General features: G+C 44.7%; 1 protein-coding gene across 1 annotated transcript in view; it reads left to right on the top strand.

Annotated features, from left to right (window-relative positions):
- The first annotated feature begins 1,531 nt into the window (after window positions 1-1,531).
- The window catches only part of MTF2 (metal response element binding transcription factor 2), a 102,838-nt gene continuing 82,693 nt past the window's right edge, over window positions 1,532-21,676 (top strand). Inside the window, exon 1 of the mRNA XM_073571439.1 lies at window positions 1,532-1,647. The gene's annotated coding sequence lies outside the window, so the exon portion shown is untranslated. The remainder of the gene's footprint in view (window positions 1,648-21,676) is intronic.

Genomic DNA, 21,676 nt, shown 5'->3' with positions numbered 1-21,676 from the left:
TATTCCCATAGGGAATAATGGTACTGTACACCACAGCAAAAACTGCTGCGGACCCGCAGCGGCCGGAACCGCAGCAGAATCCGCAGCGTGTGCACACACCCTTAGCGATGCACCAGCGATATGATGCAGTCAGGATCGCTGGTACATCGCTAAGTGGTTGCTAGTGAGCTGCCACACAGGCAGATCTCACCAGCGACATCGCAGGGGTCAGGGGTCGCTACTTACCTGTCAGACGAGGCGATCCTGACGTTCTCCCGCCCGCGTCCACGCGTTGCTCGTCGTCACAGCAGGAAGCCCAGCACTGGGGTCTGCTCCATATAGAATGTACACGCACAGAAAACAAAATCTGCAGTAAAACCTGCATCTTGATGCACATCGACCATAGACTTCACCCTGCTTCTGGGACAAAAAGAAAATGACATGCTATCTTATTTGTGCACTTCTTACGATTTTTCTGCAGAAATCCAGTGGAATTGAAGACGGTGAATTCTGTGTTTAAATCAACATGTAAAACATTAGATTTTGATAGCTGCTACTTACTGTACAGGTACCATCTTGGTAAAGACAATTTTTTTTTCCCTCTAGCAAAATGGCGCCGGCGGCACCTGCACTATGGCATCTATTGGATCGCCGATAGATGCTACTGCGCTGGTGCCATTTTTGGAGAGATTTTTTTTTTTTTCACAATAAATGTATATCCCTAAATAAAATAATTTAATGCATATTATAGATGCGATCACGCTGCTGCCGGCGCCGGACTCCTGAATGTGATTTTTTTTTTCTTTTCAATACATGTTAGATTCAGTATGTAAGCAGAGGGATCAGTGACCTGTCAGAAGCCATACTGGTGAATACCTAATCAGCACCACATGAAGACCCCCACAGGCCGCCCCGGAGCACAAGCATATCATTAACTCTAAACTGAAAATAAAGATTAAACAACAACCACAAGACAGATTTCATCAACCAAGGTATCATTTTAATCAGTATAACGGCGCTGACCTGACACTGTCTGTAGGTTACTCAGCACAGTCCTGCTCACAGGTTCTCTTTAAAGAGGTTAGCCACAATTTTTATTATTGATGGCCTGTTTTAAGGGAAGTGTATCGCATGGCACTGCGTGGACTGGCCGTGGACTCTCTCGACACAAGTGTGACACAGCTAGTTAGAAATACATGCTGTCATGCTCGGGTCAGGAAATCCAAAGGCCAGTCCACACAATGAATTGGGATACCCATTTGAGTTATACAGCTGTCTGACTCTTCCTTTGGGCTAGGCCATCTATATGTGATCGGTGGGAGTCTGGCACCCACACCCTGACTGATCAACTTGAATAGAGGGTGAACCTTCATTGCCCGGCCCGGGGTCAACAAAGAAATGCTGCTGTGTTTCGGCAGCATCTGAAAACTTCCATCTGGTGCCAATAACAGCTGATCAGTAGGGGTGCTGGGTGTTGTACTCCCACCGATTAGATATTGGTGGCCCATCCTAATAGGCTATCAATAAAAAAATTAGTGGCCAACCTCTTCAATCTCACAAGTTGTTGTGTAGGGAAACAGTGAAAAGACTGCAGCGACACAGGGCTATTGCGACCAGAAGAAGCAGATTGAACATAGCTTTAGGAACCTGGTTCTTTTGGCAATCGATGTAAGTAAAAATATAAAATGTTTTATAATTACATTAATAACTGTGCTCCAAAGATTTATAATCCACTGGATAAGTCATAAATCATTGACTGGTGAGGTATTACCACTGGGATCGCCATCAGTACTGTGAATGGTCAGTTTTACTCCTGGTCACAAATGGAAAACAGCCCATAACATTGTATGTTCCCATTGAAATAGAGTTAGGGTCCGTGCAGACGAACATCGGAAAAATAGTTTAAGTTTCATCCTGAAAACTCAGATGATTTTATTTTTTCTAATCTTTAGCTGATTTTCATCCGTGCGCCATTTTTTTACGACCGTCTAAAAGCAGTTTTCGTGCATCTACGCTAAAAAATGTACATCATCAAATGCAGTTTCCTAGGTTTATAGTATAAATGTATCCGTAAAAATCTGAAGCCACTCGGATGTTCTGTGTGGGATCCAAATTTTTTTTTTATGCATCCATAAACTTGATTGGGTGAGTCTCATCCAAACAGTGTGTGCTGCGATTAGCATCTCCCGGACAGTCGGGTCAAGAGAAGAATTGTTCATCTGAACAGCGCTATTGAATAACATTGTTCAGTGCTGTCCATGTACTATCCCATCAGAAATCGGACAGCACATGTCTGATTTATAAGCTCATCTGCAGGAGACTTTATGATGGTTAGCAAATACTCCTATTTATTTCAATGTGGAGAAACATTAGTAGAGATGCATCAAAACTCGTGTTAAGGAAAATGGAGTAGTTCTGATGCATCTTCTGCATAGTGTGTGCCCAGCCTGCCATATCATAGAGAACAAGTAGAGAACTGCCCATCCTCAGGATCTGGGTTGTTTCTCACCCCTTTAATCAATGTTTAATCAACATTTATTTTTATTGTCAAAACACAGTTCATTTATTTATTTTACTCATTTATATAGCGCCATTGATTCCACAGCGCTTTACATACATGCATTATCAGCACTGTCCCTGATGGGGCTCACAATCTAAATTCCCTATCACTATATCCTTGGAATGTGGGAGGAAACCCACACAAACACGGGGAGAACATACAAACTCCTTGCAGATGTTGTTCTTGGTGGGATTTGAACCCAGGACCCCAACACTGCAGTGCTAACCACTGTTACACCGATGAGTTGGAATCTGATTTAAAGGGAATCTGTCATCAATTTTTTTTGACTATCAGCTGCGGCCACCAACATCAGGGGCTTATCTACAGCATTCTGTAATGCTGTAGATAAGCCCCCGATGTACCCTGAAAGATAAGAAAAAAGAGCTATATTATACTCATCCAGGGGCGGTCCGGTTCGGGTCCAGCACCTCCCATCTTGCAGCGATGACGTCCTCTTCATTCCTGCCCATCACGGCTCCAGCGCAGGCGCACTGGCCGCGTCTGATAGTCAAAAAAATTGATGACAGATTCCCTTTAAACTTCAGTATTTTCCTTGAATACTTTCCATAACATTATGGAAGTTTATCATAAAATCCTCTTTATGCAAATTCATTTTTGCATGGTTGAGCTGCAGCACAATTAGGGTATGTTTCCAAGTAGCGGAAACATTCAGTATTTGCTGCGGATTGAACGCTGCGTCCTGCTGCAGCGTTTAATCCGAAGTGCCCAGATGTTACAGCATAGTGGAGGGGATTTTATGAAATCCCGTCTCCACTATGCGTGCTAATACGCGGGAGACACACCCACGAAACCGGACACGCGGCGCGTCTTTTTAGACAGCAGCATGTCTGTTTACCTTGAGGAGATGCTCTCTATGGATACGCTGCGGCAATTCCGGATGTGTTCAATGAGCACATACAGAATCACCGCGCGTACAACGGGAGGCGGGGCTTTGGGCAGAGCGGGGTTTCCGCTCCGTCCAAAGCGCAGGGATTACGGTACGTGGAAATGTACCCTAAGGGAGAATGAGGCTTGCAGATGTCATGAATGTATCCTGCAAATAGAAACTTATAGTAATACTTCTGCACTGCTAAATTCTACAAAGACCTAACAGCAGGACTCATCCAAAAAAACAAAACCCTCCAGGATTTCAAGGAAGAGAAGAATATGGAAGTGGAGGGAGGTTGGTTCCCGTCCATTCATAAGCCACTTATTACAGTATTGTCCATGCTATGTGGGTTGCACTTGGGTAAACTTCATTCCACCTATGCTCAAGCTTGGACTGGCCCCTCAGGAGAATCCTCCAGTGGGCCGTGGTGCAAAAGTGGGCTGCCATCCTCTTATATGAGCGGTACTTTGCACTATATACTTGAATCACTATGTATCGACAAAGGTGCCATCTTATTTATTTCCTAATTTGCCCCGTTTATTGTTATATAGAAATTTGTGATTGAGGATAATGTCACCTTTACATGTAGCTGAAAAGTGGGGCCCTGGAGTTGGTTACTGGTGGGCTCTTGGCACCCGAGTCCGACACTGCTCACCGTGCTCCTGCACACTTTCTTTCTTATGCCTGTACATTTTCGTGGTTAGCGTCCCTCCAGTGGTTACAATAATACATATTCTATTCTTTTATCTACTCTGTAGAGGATATAACAGCCAAATAATGATTAACAAATTGAAATGTTATATCAAATCTGTCAAAGACTTTGCAAACCTAGGAATCTGGAAGCAAATGGAGTTATAAGGGAGATCCATAGGCTTTTATAGGCGTCTTTTATTACGCCTCTGAACAGAGAAGATTTATGGACATTTACATGGGGCTGAGACAAAATAAAAAAAAACCTTCAAAAGGCCTAAGGCCATGTTCACACGTTGCATTTTTTTGCTGCAATTTTTTTTAATGCAAATTATTTTTTAAGCTGCATTTTACAGTACACATATTTGAGGGGCACTTAACTTTATCAGCATGCACAAGAGACAGCAAAAACTCAGTAAATATGCAGCAAAAAAAAACGCAGCAAAACCTGCTTTCTTTTGCAGCAGCTTTGAGCAGGTATTGCCGGCAGAAAAAAAATGCAACATGTGAACATAGCCTAATTCAGACATCCAGTGATCAGTATTTTTCATCAGTATGCTGAATCCAATCCCATCGGATGACACACGGATGGCTATAATCTTTTCTTCATGGACTCACTTGATCTTTGACTCACATGAAAGACAGACGTGTTTTCTTCTTCTCACACGTTCTAAAAACCATGAACGTGTAAACCGTCTCATAGAATATAAGGGGAATCTCAGGTGGCGCCAACCATAGGGCTCATTCACACGTCCAATTTCTTGTGCGAGTATGATTGTTATTTTCACGGATAGCACTCATACCTATGATATTCTATTGGACTGTCCGAGATTTTTCCTCTTAACAAGTGGTCCGCGGAAAATATTGGAGACATGTCTGTCTAATTTTGATCCGAGGGTTGGATCAAAATCGGCAATGCAAGTCAGTGAGTCTTTGAAAAAATAAGACAGCGCTTGGATGACATCTGAATGTGGTCCAGTTTTCACTGACTATCAGAATGGAGAAGGTGGAGAAATTTTTTTTTTTTTTTTTTTTTTTTTTTTTTTATTTAATCACATACGATGAAAACAGATGACCCTTGGACAACACTCCAAACAAAGTCTGATTAGAATAATCATTCCGTTTTTCTCGTATGAGCAAAAAAAAAAAATCAGACTTGAGAGAGGCCTTGGAATATGTTCACACTGAGGTTTTTTATTTTTTAAGAGATTTTCAAACAAATCCTCACCCAAATCCTCTTCAGAAACTGCATCAAAAACTATTGTGAAACTCGCCCAATTAATTTCTATTAATTAATTACTTTCTAAATCCACACTTGCTGTTTATATGAGGATTTTTTTATTTTTTTTTTTTTAACCTTATTTTCCTCCCTGAAAAGGTTTAGAAATGCCTGGTGGGGAAAAAAAAAAAAAGAAACTGCATATCATTTCTTAAGGGGATCCAGAAGGAAACATCTCCAAAGTAAACACTTTCCAATTAAAAGGCTGGAAAGAAAAAAAAAAAAACTCTTCCAAAACTCTTCAGGAAAAGAACAAATACTCCCAAAACAGAAAAGTTTACTGAAGTGGTTTCTGCTAAAAATCTCATGGTGTTTGAACTCTTCAAAACATTACTCAGCAAAGCTATGGCAAATCTTTCCATCTGTCTTCCAAACGACTACTGTTGTTTAGGAAGCCATAGCAGCATGTGCTTTTTTTTAACAATGCCACATATCAGGTAGATTATGGAGTATGTTAAAAATAAGGCATAATGGAAAAGCCGCGCTGATTTTTGCTGAGAAGTGTCTGCTTGTTTCCCGTTCCTCATTTGTTCTTGTTACTCCATATCAGCATCAAATAGAAACATGGAACACTTTCCTCGGCACAGCTAATCTCTGTGGCGAATCATGCATCTTGTGCTTAGGTAGCTTAGTACTAAGCAGGTTATAGGCTCAGGATCTGATGTTTTCTAATACTGTGTAATCAAAGTAAGGTCAAAGTGATACCCTCTTATTGTGCAGGTAAAGAAATCTGCCGCAAAATAGATAAACATTTTACTGCATTTTTTTTTTTAAATGAAAACAAACATATTCCTCTGGGTGTTGGCAGCAGCTGCTACAAATCAGAACTGTTAGTATAACAAATAATGAATACAGTCAGAGCAAAATGTTATCAACTATTTGCAGACTGGAGATTCCATCATGCGTTTTTCTGCAACGAAACCAAGATTTAAAGCTCCCCATAGCAATGAGACGTCTGCAGTGTTGCACGCCATCTGGGATACACCAACAATGCAATGTCTGTCGGGGTTATAGAACCTCACCCAGAGTCACAAAATGCCACACAAAGTTTTTCCCAGTTGTAGTTGCTGTCATGGCAGGAGTTGTCTTAAGGTCCCGTCACACATTTTGTGACGCCACAGCGATCTTGCCAGCGGAGATCAGCGACCGGCTCCCCTGCCGGGTATCGCTGATCGTTCTCGATCGTCCTGGGCCATTTTTGGATCGCTTGTCTCCCGCTGGCCAGCGCGCATCGCTGCGTGTGGCAGCGAGAGATCAGCGACGCGCGGCTATTAGATACCCGATGATTACATTAGAAACCAGCTTGCTCGCTGGTCCTGATCGCTGGAGGGGCTGTCTAACGATGTCCCAGCGATCCCATCCATTTCGGATCGTTGGTGGGATCACTGGGACATCGTTATGTGTAACGGGGCCTTTAAAGAGGTTGTCCGAAGGTCAAATAAATTTTAATCTAAATCCCTATCTATTTAGTGTTATAAAATAAACTAATTTCTAACATACTTGCATTAAAAATTCCCCATCCTTCCCTCACTACACCATCTAACAGCTAGTGCATTTTTTCCCCACTTCTGGTGTGATGACGTATCATTTGAGTTTCCCAGTGCATCTTGGGATACTCAAACAAAGCAACATCGGGGGGGGGGAGAGGCTGCAGTCATTGACGCAGCCCCTGACCCCTTCCTGGAACCTGAAGCATTATCAGCGACCCTGCACGGTGTCCAGTTTGTGATGTGCACAATGACAGTGCACGTTCTGTGTTTCTGGATCAGCTCAGTTGTAATGAGCTGTCAACAGAGAGAGTGCAGTGTCAGAGTGGAGTGTCAGGACAGGATACTCAACATTCAGAGAGCAGTGATATCACGTGAGGGGGCGCCGCGGGTCTCTGAACGTGTTGTATCCTAACAATGCAAACTGACAGTGTGCGCTCCTCTGTGTTGCTGGCTCGTTGCTACTGATCTGAATCTGCAACACAAAGCGCAAACTGTCACTGTGCACATCACACAATAACAGCATGCAGGGACAAGCCCAGCCACTGAAACGAGTGTCACTGATGGCGCTTCATTTCAGGGAGGGAACAGGGGCTGCGGCAGTGACCACAGCCTCTGCCCCCCCCGATGATGCTTCGTAGGGGAAAAAATGCAATAGCTGTTAGTGTAGTAAGGGAATGTTTAATGCAAGCATATTAGAAATTAATTTTCATTACGGCAATAAATAGGGATTTAGATGAAAATTTATTTGACCATTGGATCAACCAGTAAAGGCGACGGGCGCACGTTGAGTATTTGGTGAGTTTTTGTAAGTTAATAGCATGAGTGGGTGAAAAATGCAGAAGACACCGATTGTGTCAAAACAACTGCACCCAGTAAACTAAGCGATACATCACTGGAATCAGGGTCTCTTTTCTTACATTACGCTACTGTCAGATAAGGTAGCAAAAATGGGTATTAGACCTACCGGTAATAGGTCTAATACCTATTTTCCAGGACGTCAACCTGACAGCACCATGGAGAGTACCAAAGCACCTCCTCAGGGTGGGATTACCGCCTGGAGAACCTTTCTCCCAAATGCGGTCTGTTGACCAGATAGCACATCAAGCTTGTAGTGCTTGCAGAATGTGTCAAGTCTGGCCCAGATGGCTGCTCTACAGATTTGATCCACAGAGGCGCCCGCTTGCTTGGCCCAAGAGGCCGATACTGACCTTGTAGAGTGGGCCTTTAGAGTATCTGGCGGGTTAGCGCCTTCAGATTGGTAGGCATTTGAGATTACCAAAGTAATCCATCTTGCGATAGATGCCTTAGAGGCTTTTTTCCCCTTATTTTTATCCCCTAAAAGGACGAACAGGTTTGGGTCAATACGCCAACTGTTGGTGGCCTCTAGGTAGTCTATAACAGTCCATCTCACATTCAGCGAGTGGAGACTCTGTTCCTTCTCATTACGGGGGTTGTCACAGAAGGATGGTAACACTATCTCCTGGTTTAAATTTTGGCAAGAGGCTACCTTTGGAATCCATGCCGGGTCTAATCTCAGGATTATAGGTCTTCTCTGATCTGGAGATATGGGTCTCTGGTGGACAGGGCCTGGATTTCCCCTATTCTTTTAGCCATGGTGATGGCTACAACAAAGGCCGTTTTCCGAGTGATATTTGAAATGGACATCTCTTCACTGGGGACGTAGGGATTCCTACATAGGGATCTGAGGACCAAGCTAAGGTCCCAAGGTGGGGTGAGCTGCCTGATCATAGGGCGTAGACATTGTGTGGTCCTTATGAATCTTACTAACCAAGAATGAGAAGCTAGAGGGTAATCAAAGAAGGAGCTCAGGGCCGAAATCTGGACCTTTAAAGTGCTGGGCTTAAGGCCTTTATTAAACCCCGACTGTAGGAAGTTTAGGACGGTAGGGAGGTCAGGGGTTCCCGCCATGAAGTCAGACCTGCCACCCTCCAGACAGAACCTCTTCCGGTATATTGCGGATGTAACTGGCTTCCTGCTGGCCTGTAGGGTAGATATAACCTGATCTGATAAGCCCTTTGCCTTCAGGATGTCCCTTTCAGGATCCAAGCCGAGAAGAGAAGTCTTGCTGGATTCGGGTGGCGGATCGGGCCCTGGTGGATGACATCTTTCTTCAGAGGGAGTTCGACAGGGCTTTCCACTGCCATTGCCCCCAGTAGGGGAAACCAGTTTCTTCTCGGCCAGTATGGGACAACCATAATCACCTTCGCGCATCTTTCTGAGTACCGCCGGGATGACTGCCAGTGGTAGGAACGCGTAAGAGAGGGGTTCTTCCCAGACCTGGCTCAGGGCATCTATGCCTTCCGGGTAGTCCGCCGGGTTCAAGGAGTAGAATCTGGGTACCTTTGAGTTTTTTCAGTTTGCGAATAGATCTATTCTGGGGGTCCCCCAATGCTGACACAGTTGGTGGAATATTTCCTTGTTCAGCTACCACATTCTGGGAACCCTCCAGGTGAATTGAGGTTACTGAGAGGATTGTTCCCTCTGCACAGGAGAATATTCTCTCTGCTAGGCCTTGGAGTGGTCAATGTCTGGGACCTCCCTGGTGCTTCAGGAAGGAAACTGCTGTTACATTGTCGGACAGTATTCAGACATGTTGATTTCTCAGGATAGTCCGGTTTCGCCTCAGGGTTTCCCAGACCGCATAAAGTTCCCTGAAGTTGGAGGATCTGTTCCTGATGTCTTATGGCCATCTTCCTTGAAAGATCCTCCCTTCTATGTGGGCTCCCCATCCCCACGTGCTGGCGTCTGTGGTGACTACTACGTATGGAGAGGTGGTCCATAGTACGCCCACCTGTAGGTTTTTGGGCTGTGTCCACCACCACATAGATCTCTTCACTCGGCCGGGCAACTTTATGGGCTTGTCGAGTGAGGATTGACACCGGTCCCATTGTTAGGCATCGGGTTCCTGCAGCGGTTCAACAGGAATCAAGAGCCTCACATTATGCGGTCTCCCATTGTCTTTCGACCGCAGAGGACATTGCTCAGCAATCCCGGCTTCTCAGACGCTCTGCCCAGACCTGCTCTGTGGGGTTGGCTATTGCTGCCACCTTTGGGTCAGCAATGGCAATGCAGGCTGCTCAGCATCGAATCACTCCAGAGGCTGTCCCTCCGTAGCTCTACTGAGCATGCTTGCGAGACAATCTCTCATTGGAGATCGGGAGCCACACATCCAGGTTCTTCTCCAGATCTGATTGGTCCATCACAGGGATCTGGAAGCTTCCGGAAGGTCCTGGCTATAAAAGGTTCGCATAGTCGTTCGGCCATGTGCTAGTATAGTCTCTAGTTGCTACTGTGTAAATGATGATGAATGCATGAACCTGCGAATGACTCATTAAGATCCCTTCCCTCTGATATTACGAGTGTGTATAGGGACTTAGCTTTAGAGTCAGCGCCAGCCAGCCAGTGGCAAGCTATAGCCACAATAAGCATCTACACAGTACTAGCGTCCGACAGTGCGCCCCCTCTTGGTCATTGTCCGACGCCTCGCTGAAGTATGCAGCTCCTTTTGGAGTCCGCAGTAGCGACGCCGCACGCACCGTAGGTCTAGATGGACGCTGACCCTCTGCCTAGGGCCCAGCTCCTGTGACCATATACCGTGCGTGGACTTCTCTGAGACCTGTGGCGTTAACAGGATCAGCCTTTTGTGTTTAACACATAGGCGTCTCTGTGAATTAACAGAGATCATTCAGCGCACTCGGGTGACGTTTAACCCGCGTGCGTTATACTGCCATATTGTTTGTCCGCCATTATCTAGCAGCAGTGTTTACACCTTCTGCACGGTGGACCCTGGGCGGCGAACGCACTTCACGTTTTTATATTTAGTGCCTTCCGCTGTCCCTAACTCCTATATTGCGAGGATCTCCTTCTGTAAGGGTCTCGAATGGAACTGAGCCCATCTGACGCACGGAATGCATGCAGTCATTAGGCCCAGAACCTTCATTGCCTCTCTTATGGAGGAGCGGTGTTTCGGCACTGTCTTGAATTGTGACCTGTTTTTCTTTTGGCAGCAGGGATATCCTGCTTCCTGAGTCTAGGAGAACTCCAAGGAAGACCTTCCTGGTTTCTGGTATCAGGTCTGACTTTTGCCAGTTGATAACCCAGCCGAGGAACTCCATTACCGTGATTGTTCGGTTTCTGTCTCGAATGAGTGTTTCTTCGGATCCTGCCACCAGGAGGAAATCGTCTAAGTATGGTATAATCACGATTCCTTGGCTTCTCAGGTAGGCCACTACCCCTGCTACCATCTTCGTGAAGATTCGGGGGGCCGAAGCCAGCCCGAATGGGAGGCACTGGAACTGGAAGTGGCAGTAGTTTGACTGCGAACCTTAGCAGTCTCTGGGATGAGGGATGGATCGGGACCTGATAGTAAGCACTCTTCAGGTCGAGGGTGCACATGACCGCATCCCGGTCTATCAGGTGTATTGCTGACCGGATTGGTTCCATCCGGAACCTTTTGTACCTGACCCAGGCATTTAAAGGTTTTAAATTTATAATAGTTCTGGCCTCGCTGGATGGTTTTGCGATGAAGAACAGGGAGGAGTAGTGTCCCTTGCCCATCTCTGTCCGGGGGACTGGTACTATAACTGCTGAACTGACCATGTCTTGTAGGTCTGTCCACATGGCGGAGTCTGACGGGACTACGGTGGGGGAAATATATCTGTTGGGGGGAGTGGAGCAAACCTCTATGCTGTAGCCCTCCGCAATGGTTCTGAGGACCCACTGCTGGTGGGTAACTTGAGCCCAATTTTTTGCGAAGTGGCGAAGTCTTCCCCCGATACCTATGGCGTCATTACCTCCTAGATATGGAGGTTGACGCGAAAAGGGATCCCTTGCTTCTCCCAGCCTGGCTGTGGGAGCGCCTCTAGGAGCCTCTGTTGGACCTGTCCTGGCTTCTAAAGTCGGGTTGTCTCCTAGGGAAGGATGCTCTCCGAAAGGGCTGGGCCTGTTTTGGTTTTTCCTCTGGAAAACCTTTTGTTTTTGTCGGAAACTAGCTCTAGGATGCTATCTAGGGCTGGCCTGAGCACCCTTAGGCCCGAGAAAAGGATGGAGCATAGTTTGGCTTTTTGAAGCGTTATCCCCCAACCAGGATTTAAACTATACCGCCCTCCTTGCTGCATTAGACAGGGAGCTGTTCCTAGTCGCAAATCTTACTGATTCAGCCCACGTGCCTGATAGGAATGCCGTGGCCGACTTCATAAGGGGAAGAGATGCTAGGATCTCGGATCTAGGGGTCTTGTTGGTCAAATGTTCCTCCAGCTGCCCCATCCACAGGATCATAGATCTGGCCACTGAGGTGGCTGTTATGTTAGCTCTAATAAGAGCTTCCGAAGTCTCCCATGTTCTCTTTAAGAGAATGTCCGCCTTTCTGTCCTTCGGGTCACGGAGGTTTGATGAATCTTCGAACGGGATGGTGGTCTTCTTGGTGACCTTGGCTACAGGAACATCGATTTTTGGGACTTCTTCCCATAATCATGTTTCCTCCGGATCAAAAGGCAGTCGACCGTTAAAATCGCGGGACAGTACAAATCGACGTTCCGCATCCTTCCATTCCTCTAAGACCATCGCTTTGATGTGTTTGCTTATAGGGAACTGTTGTGAGCTCATTTTCGAGTTTGCCTCTGGCTTCTGGTGAGGGTTATGGAGCTGGCTGTGCTGACAGAGGAGTAGTGAGTTCTCTATCTGGAGTCCCTCTGTTGGTGAAGGAAGGTAATGAAGCTGATCTAAATGGCAGAGACCGGCCAAATGAGGAGGAGGACTGCGATTGGACATCAGGAGTTTCTGATTGGATTTAAGGCAGCCGACTCCCTAGTTTCTTGCTGGTGATTTTTCCTGACTGTGGCTCCTGGTTTCCAGTTTGGTTCCTGCCTTCCTAAAGCTAAGTTTTCTTTGCTATTGTTCATATGAGTTTTTGTTTGGTTTACTTAGTTTTTGTGTTCAGCCAGCCCTGGCTGGGACTGGGCTGAATCCCCATTTTGTCTCTGATCAGTTGATCTCTTTTGCTCTGTCTTCAGAATATACCTGAGTGCTGATATAGTATTTTGAAGTCTAGCGACTTCAGGGCCTTTTTCTATCAGACGTGTTGGACATTCTTTTTGGCAGGGTTTTTTGCATGATTGCAGACAGCAGCTTTTCTTTCCTGTCCTTTCTAGTTAGCGATGGTCCCATCGTTTGCTCAGCCTATCTTTCTACCTGTGTCTGTATTTTCATCTTGTTTCACCAACAATACATGTTGGGGGCTGTCTATTGCTTTAGGGTCTGCTCTGGGGCAGTTTAGATTTTCCCTTTCTTTCTTTAAGTTTATTTAGTTCTCCGGCCGTGACGAGGTGTCTAGGACCACCGTAGGCACGCTCCACGGCTACTGCTAGTTGTTGTGGTTAGGATCAGGGGTCTGCAATCCGCTAGTTACCAACCTCTCCGGTTTTCTGGGCTTAGCTTGCTTTTTGTTTTTTTCCTCCTCGGTGACTCATTCATAACAGGGAACACTGTCTCTGAGACAGGAGTCCCCCAAAAATTAGGCCCTGTCGAGATTGCAGCTTCGGGACTTCCTCGATCTGCATAGTGTTCCTCACAGCCTGGACCAACTCGTCCGTGTCCTCTGACATGAACAGGTATTTTCTGTCCTGGCTGTCTGCTGGGATCTCTCCTCCCTCCTCTGGATCCGAGTCCTGGAAGTTGGAACCGTCGACAGAGCTTGGTTCGGACTATGGCTCTGCCTCCCACCTTGGTCACTTGCGGCTCGGCCCCGAGCTGGTCGAGGCTGGACATGGAGGCATGGACTTCCTCATGTATCGAGGATCTCATCTCTGAGAGGAGGGATGGCTGCTCGTTTCTTATGACCCTTGATGCACAGGGTCCACAAAGGGTTTTGCCGTGGGACTCTGCATACTGGGCATCCGACCGATTTTGCTGAGACCTTGGCGGGGTCTTTCATCACAGTCAAGGGGGCTGCTGGGGTTCCCTTATCCTAAGTGTAAGATAGGGGTAGTCAGGTCAGTCCGTCCTGCTGTGGGGCTGGCTGTATGGAGGGTGGTCTGCGCCAGGCGCACTTACCCCTCCATCCGTCGGTGCTTCTGCATCCATTGCCGCCGCTCCTGCGATGCCATACTAACTCTCTCTCCTGGAGCGCGCTGAGGTTCAAACCCGGCATCTGTGACGTCACCGGAAGTGACACGCGTCTTCTCGAGAGAGGCGGGGAACTGTGCGATGGCCACTTCCGCGTTCCAGCCGAACGATAGTCGCCGCCTGCGCCCCTGACGGCGCTTGACTGTGGTAGTCGACCCGCCTGGAAGCCAGCTGCCTGCGGGGACCCTGCTCCTCACCGCTGCCTGGATCCCGCAGTCCGATGTGTGGAGCCGAGAGCCTCCCACCGGGAGGAGCGGCTCCCTCCAGGAGCATCGTCCTGCTCTCTGGCCTTTGGGGCAGAGGGATTCCCCACCGGGAAGTTTCAGCCCTGGGCTTCTTAACAGGGGGAAGGCTTGGACTGGCCGCACGATCCCTCTGAGCCTCTCTGGTAAGCTTCTGCAGCGATCTCTTGTGTCCCTCCATGCAGGGACAGGAAAAACACTGAGGGAAAGGGGGTGGGACGAGACCTTTTAACCTCTCGTGTGCTTTCCTGTCCCTGTAAGGAGGAGGAGGACGTCCTCCATGGTGCTGTCAGGTGGACGTCCTGGAAAATCTGGTGACAGGTTTTTCCCTTTACATCTGACCAAGGACGACATTAACACGGAGTTTGTAAGTTTTCCCCTTGTTTACTTTGAAATGAAGTAATTTTACACTAAGAAAACTATTTAGAAAAAGGAATGTGAAATGTGCACCAAAAAAAGCATCAAACGCAAAACTCACAATAAACAATATGGACGTAATACTTTAATGCAAACCCTATGAACCAAGAAAAAAGAGAAAATGTAATGAGTCGGTCTCTTTCTGAATAACTCAATGAATTACATGGCCACCTATTTACTTGGTTCCATGTTAATCATATCATTACTGCACCCTGTACAGGGTAGAGGAGCGCCCAAAAACAGCTCCAAAAATTATCCAAGTTTGACCCTAGATCAGAGGATCACCAGAAAAAAAATCAGGCTCTGGTTTTCAGATATAAAAACTCCTTTGACATCCTGAATTGTGGTGGGTATTACAACACTGGTGGAATCAGGAAAAATATTTCTATTTACTATGTTTTTGGCCAGCTAGCACTCTGTGTTTTACTGTGTGCTTTTGACGAAGCATGACTGCCTATCTGCACATTAATTCTTTATAGAATCATGTGAGAGTTGATCTTTCCTCCTGTTAGTTTAGCTGTACGTTCAGGAAGTGAACACCGTCCAAAGCCACGGATCTCAAACAAGACCAGGATGCAAAAATGTAAATAAAACAACACTGACGAACATTTCCTTATTTAACTTCCTTCAGGGAAGCACACCCAAAGGAAAGCTTAGCCTTAAATGTCCTATAAATAATCTCTGCTACGGCCAAGCATTTTGTGTCCTTTTACAATAGAATAATATTCGTTCTATAAAAAAAAAACAATTTATTGTCTTAAAAAAATCCTTCAGTTTCATTTTGATTCTAGATTTAAAGAAACACTCCCATCAAAGTTTTTATCCTCTTAATATATTGTAATCATCATATTATATAGCACACAATTGCTCACTTTGCCTTTCTACCTAACTAATTATTCTCATTTCTCTGATTTATGTAGAAACAGGAAGTCTCTTGTCCCTGACTTTATTGTTCCTCTCTTCAACCCCTGACCCAGCTGCTCCATCCTCCTTCTGCCATTGACTTTGCATTGACTCATAATTCAAACAGGGAAAATTTACCCTCCAGTTTCTAAATAGAGCTTTGAAGGACTCAGCTAGTCAGCTTTTAATCATGTGATGCCATAGACCTAAAGATAAAGAGAAACAATAGGCTGGGCAGAAAGACAAAATGAGCAATTGTAAATACACAGTGCTATCAAATATGATGCTTGCACTATATTAACAGGATAAAGTTGTTGTCAGGGGGAGGGCGTCTATAAGGTGTATACATAAATATAACTGTATAGCATAGTAATAATGTAATGTGACATTTCATATGGTGCTGGTAAATAGCTGACTTTGAAGTCTGGGATGGTTAGCAGTCATCAAATGCGGCCAAACGTGGTATAAATGGTCGAACTCTTATGGGTATAGATATGTTACTAATGATATAAAGTTCCTGTAGGGGAAATATTCAATCTTCCTCCACACATACACACTTTAAGAGGATGCCAAAGATTTTTAAACAATGACCAGATAGTAGGATATGCATTCATAAACCACAGTAATGATGTTTTGACTACTCTTATGTGACCGATGCAGCCCCTGTGTTGGTAGCACAATTATTTTGTGGCCAGTGATGCCAGTGATTGGCTGCAGCAGTCTACTAAAAGTAGTCAAAACACCATCACTGCCGGAGCACTGGCAAGAGATTTCTTAGGTAAATTCAAATTCTTATATTATATATATTCTATTAATCTATCCTGAGACCATTTTCCCCATGTTGTGGAAAATTTCTGGTACCGATTTAGTGACAAATCCGATTCGCAATAAGTCCACATGTTACTTGAAAATTGTGTGTTAATGATGGGGGGAAGATTTCACTGTGCCCCATCACAAAGTATGAAATCCATAATCCACTTTTGATCAGCTGACTTGCGCCACTAAACGCCCACGGGTGGAATCGCGATCCACCCACAGTTGTTGACAAGTTAAATGCCCCTGTCAATCTGACAGTGGCGTTTAACATGATCGCGCTGGAAGCGTGTCACTAACTCCGGCGATCGGCGCTCCTGTCACATGATCGCGGGGTAATGATGGATTGGTATAACAAGGAGACCCCACCGTTGTTGTTATTGTTGACCTGCTATGAGCGCCGCCCCGTGGACGGCATTCAATGCAGATGATCAACTCTGCTACACATAGCGCTATGTGTAGCACAAGCAAACAGATTATCGCAGCTTCTAGTCCCCCATAGAGACTATTGAAACAAGTAAAAAGAGTAAAAAAAAATGTTTAAAAATATAAAAGTTCAAATCATCCCCCCCCTTTTGCCCCATTCAAAATAAAACCGTAAAGAATCTGGAAAATACGCAAATTTGGTATCGCCATATTCAGAAACACCTGATCTATCAAAATATAAAGGTAATTAATCTGATCGATAAACGGCGCAACAAGGAAAAAAAATCGAACCGCCAGAAATACTTTTTTTTGGCTGCAGCAACATTTCAATAATATGCAATAAGATGAGATTTAAAACAATCCTGATGAGATAAAAAAAAATCCTATCTACCCCAAAATTGTATTGATAAAAACATCAGCTCGACATGCTACAGGTCTTGGAAAATTGCGCCATTTTTTTTGGATTTTGTTTTCACCACTTAAGAACCTATACAAGGCCGGTATCTGCCAACTTGTACTGACCTAGAGAATCATAATGAAGGTCAGTATTAGGCTACTTTCACATTAGCGTTTTTCAGCGCAGTGCTTCGTGCGCAATAGAAACGCATGCAAAAAAACGCATCATGCGTTTTGCATGCGTTTGTGTTTTTTTTTAGGAGCATGCGTTTTAACCAGTTTATAGCCATGTTAACTCTTAAAACGCATGCTTTTTTAACGCAGGCGTGTGCATGTCCACGCGCACGCCTGCGTGCCCATAGACTGTAATGCGTTATTTTGTCACATTCCATGAGCAAGTATGCGCATGCTTTTTTTACGCCGTTGGACGGACCCAAAAATGCAGCAGGTTGCGTCCGGCTCGCCTAGGTGCACACCTTAAAAAAACGCATGTGCACGAAAACGCAAACGAGCGCGTTCAAACACAAGACCATGCGCCATCCATGTTAAACATAGGAGCGCATGACGCATGCGCATGGACGCGCACGATGCGCTGCGCAAAAAAAAAATAATGTGAAACCAACCTTAGCATTTAGCATGGTATAAAAAAAAAAAAAAACAATTGTGGAGTTGTACTTTTTTGGCAATTTCACAGCACTTGAAATTTTTTTTTCTCGTTTTCCAGTATATCACTGTATATATGGTAAAATTAATAGTGTCGTTCAGGCAAAGTGAAGGGAGTTAAAATCCCTATAATGGCAGCACAAGACCTCCACGCAGACTTCATTTTTCTTCAGCTGTTCATGATGGGTTTACAGAAACGAAAAAAATTATATCTATAAAATGTTATAAAACGCGCCAAAAACGAAACTTGTGCACAGACTCAAATAGTCTCTTTATCAGGGACAATTAAGGTGTATGTGTACACAATGGGGGAAATTTTTGCCGTGCCCCATGACACAAATGTTTGTGTAAGGGCTCATACTCACTTGCGAGAGACTCGCACAATTCTTGTGCTAGTCTCTCGCATGAAAACCTGTCACTGCCGCCGGCACTGGGACCGGAGCGTTTGGCTACATGCATTTCTATGCAGCTGCACGCTCCGGTCCCAGTGCCGGGTTTTCATGCGAGAGACTCGCACAAGAATCGTGCGAGTCTCTTGCAAGTGAGTATGAGCCCTAAGGGCTCATACTCAGGTCAGTTTCACATAGGTGAAATCCATTGCTAATCCTACAGTAAGTAAAGGGTTAAATAAACACACACACACACACACACACACACACACACACACACACACACACACAAAATAAGAATAAATTATTTTAATGAAAGATTACAACACACATTTTTATAATCTTTGTTACACTCGTAATTCCATTGCGAAGCCCTCGATCTTCTGAAAAAAAGGTGAAAATAATAAAGCAACAATATACATTTATCTGTCCGGCGCTCAGTCACGTCCCACGGCGTAAATCCATCTCGGGGGTTAATACGTTTACAGCTGGAGTGCTGCTAACACAGCTGCTCCCGATTGTAAATAACTGGGGAATGAATGGAGTAGAGCGCAGACTCAGTGATGAGTGGTGACGTCACCGCTAGTTACTAAGCATGCGCCGGCTGCTCCCATTCATTCCCCAGTCATTTACTGTAAACGTATTAATCCCAGAGATGGATTTACGCCGTGGGACGTGACTGAGCGCCGGACAGGTAACATATATAGTTGCTTTATTATATTCACCTTTTTTTCAGAAGATCGAGGGCTTCGCAATTGAATTACCAGTGTAATAAAGATGATAATGTGTGTGTTGTATTCATTAAAATAATTTATTCTTATTGTGTGTTTATTTAACCCTTTTTACTGTAGGATTAGTAATGGATAGGTGTCTTATTGACACATCTCCATTACTAATCCGAGCTTAATGTCACCTTATAATAGAAAGGTGGCATTAACCCCTTATTACCCCACTTGCTACTGCTACAGGGCAAATAGGAAGAAGCGGGCAAAGCTCCAGATTAGGCGCATCTAATAGATGCGCCTTTTCTGGGCAGCTGGGGGCTGCTGTTTTTATGCTTTGGGGGGCCAAGATCAATGGCCCCTTACCAGCCTGAGAATATCAGCCCTCAGCTGTCGGCTTTAGTCAGGTTGGTTGTCAAAAATAGGGAGGACCTCACGCCGTTTATTAAATTATTTAAATCCTTAAAAAAACAGCGTGAGGACCCCTCTATTATTGAGAACTAACATTGATGAAGCTGACAGCTGAGGGCTGCAGCCCCCAGCTGTAAGTTTTGTCTGGTTGGTTCATAAAATGATGGGGACCCCACGTTGGGTTTTCATTCATTCTTCTCTCCTACTGGCAGAGCAGGAGAGCAGAATTACAGCCGCGTTTAGCACCAGCCGCCGGGAACAGTGCTTACAGTAGCCGCTTCTTCACGGCGGCTGTCCGTGAGCACGGAGGACAGTGTGAACAGTTCTCGGTGTGCACATGTGCAGCCCGTGTTGCGGGCCGTGTTTCCATGTTAAAACTGACATGTCAGCGTATTTTGCACACGGACACACGGTCCGTGAAAACACGCTGACATCTGCATAGACCCATTCATTTGAATGGGTCTACATGTGTCAGTGTCTCCGGTATGTGAGAAAACTGTCAATACACGTACCAAAGCCACTGACGTGTGAAAAAGGCCTCACATGCGAGAAACTCGGACGAGTAGAAATACATGCAGCTGAACACTCCGATCCGAGTGCCGGCGGTAGTGTCGGGTATTGACGTGTCCGAGTTTCTCGCATGTGAGTATAAGCCCTTAGTCATACTTGCAGAGAAAATGGTGTTTGTTTGGTTTCCCCCCCCTCCATCGCCCACAGGACTTTTCTAAAAAGTTCTAAAAATGTGGCTGGTTCCTTGTGGGAGGCAAAGGAGATGCCAACAGCTTGGACATGTTTAGCTTTGAGTTGTATTCTGTGTGGTCTTCTGCTAAATATTTCTGATGAAAAGCCATAAATTCAAATCTATACTGAGACCCCTAAAGAGACATGACAATTTTATACACTGATATATCGAAAGGACAACTGGGACCCTGCAACCTCCACACTCTAAGTGTCCCCACTTTTTGTTGCACTTGTATTAGGCATTAGTTTATTTATTATCAGGCATTCATGACAAAACATTGGCAAAATGAATAGTGGTCTTATTGCTAATAGATGCTCTACACACAGACATCCTTTTTTTTTTTGGAATATTTTCTATTGCTCATTTCTGTAACAATGCTGCTAATTCTGCTGGCTGTTGCTAGCTTATAAAAGACAATTTTTATTAATCCTTTTATCATTTCCTGCTCTCTTCCGACAATGTTATTGTGGGGCTATAATCCTCTGAAACTGCAATTATTTTGCCACTAGGTACAAAGGTAAAGCTTAGTATGGCATATTATTCAACACATTCTTATTAAATGTATCCATCAATGCAGAGACGCTCCTTGTTGGCGGCAGCAGTTCTCGCTCTGGTGCACAACAATGTCTTTTAGTTCCCTTTTTTGAGATTTACATTTTGCTGCATTGTTGGCTCATATATGCAGATTTCATGCATTTGGAGGAAATTGAAAGATCAGAGTGCAGACATTGCTAACAAAAGCCAAAACAGCACTTTGACGAACATGGCTTCACAAAACAAACAAGGCTAAATATAATCCAGATAATACCTGGTAAAATAAAATATCACTGAGTAAATAGTATGTCGCCTTAGGAGATATTTACGACTACACACAGTGCACAAAATCCATACTCAGCTATTTGCTAAATCATCTTACAAGTTGCGAAAACCCAGCTGCGGTTTCTATAGCATACCTATCATTCTTTTATCAAAAGACCAGAAGCCAAAAAAATGCGATCCCACATTTTGTACAGAAGAAAGCACTCAATTTCTTCAGGGTCTGTTCACACTAATGCCATGGTTTCTATTCATAGTGGAGCCAGGGTTATCTAAAATCAATCATGCTAGACCACAATGATTTATAACAAGGTTCATCAGGTTTATCCGCTGTTATTTCTTATCCTCTTTTTAGAATTTTTTTTATGACTTCCTTTCATTTTCCAATGGATCCCATTGTGCTAATCTTTTCTTCAAAAATACCGGAAATTTAAAAAAAAAGTGTAAACAGCGCATTAAAATCACCATCTATTTGATCAAACTCATGACTACTTTTTTTTTAGAGTATGTGCATACTTGCATTTAGTGTGCTGTGAGGCCGCATGAACACGTTGCTATATTTTTATGCTGCAATTTGAGCAAAAAATATATTTTCTTGCAGCGATTTTCCAAAGTTGCTTTAGAAACTGAGGTTGAGGTTCTATCACTATAGTGGAAAATGTAAACTCGGTCGCAGCATGTGAACACGTCCTAAAGGTTCATATAT

This window comes from Dendrobates tinctorius, unplaced genomic scaffold (genome assembly GCF_039654945.1).
Source record: "Dendrobates tinctorius isolate UK_male_01 unplaced genomic scaffold, ASM3965494v1 ptg000029l, whole genome shotgun sequence".
NCBI lineage: Eukaryota > Metazoa > Chordata > Amphibia > Anura > Dendrobatidae > Dendrobates > Dendrobates tinctorius.
Note: the sequence above shows the minus strand (reverse complement) of the source record. Positions and strands in the feature narration are given on the sequence as shown.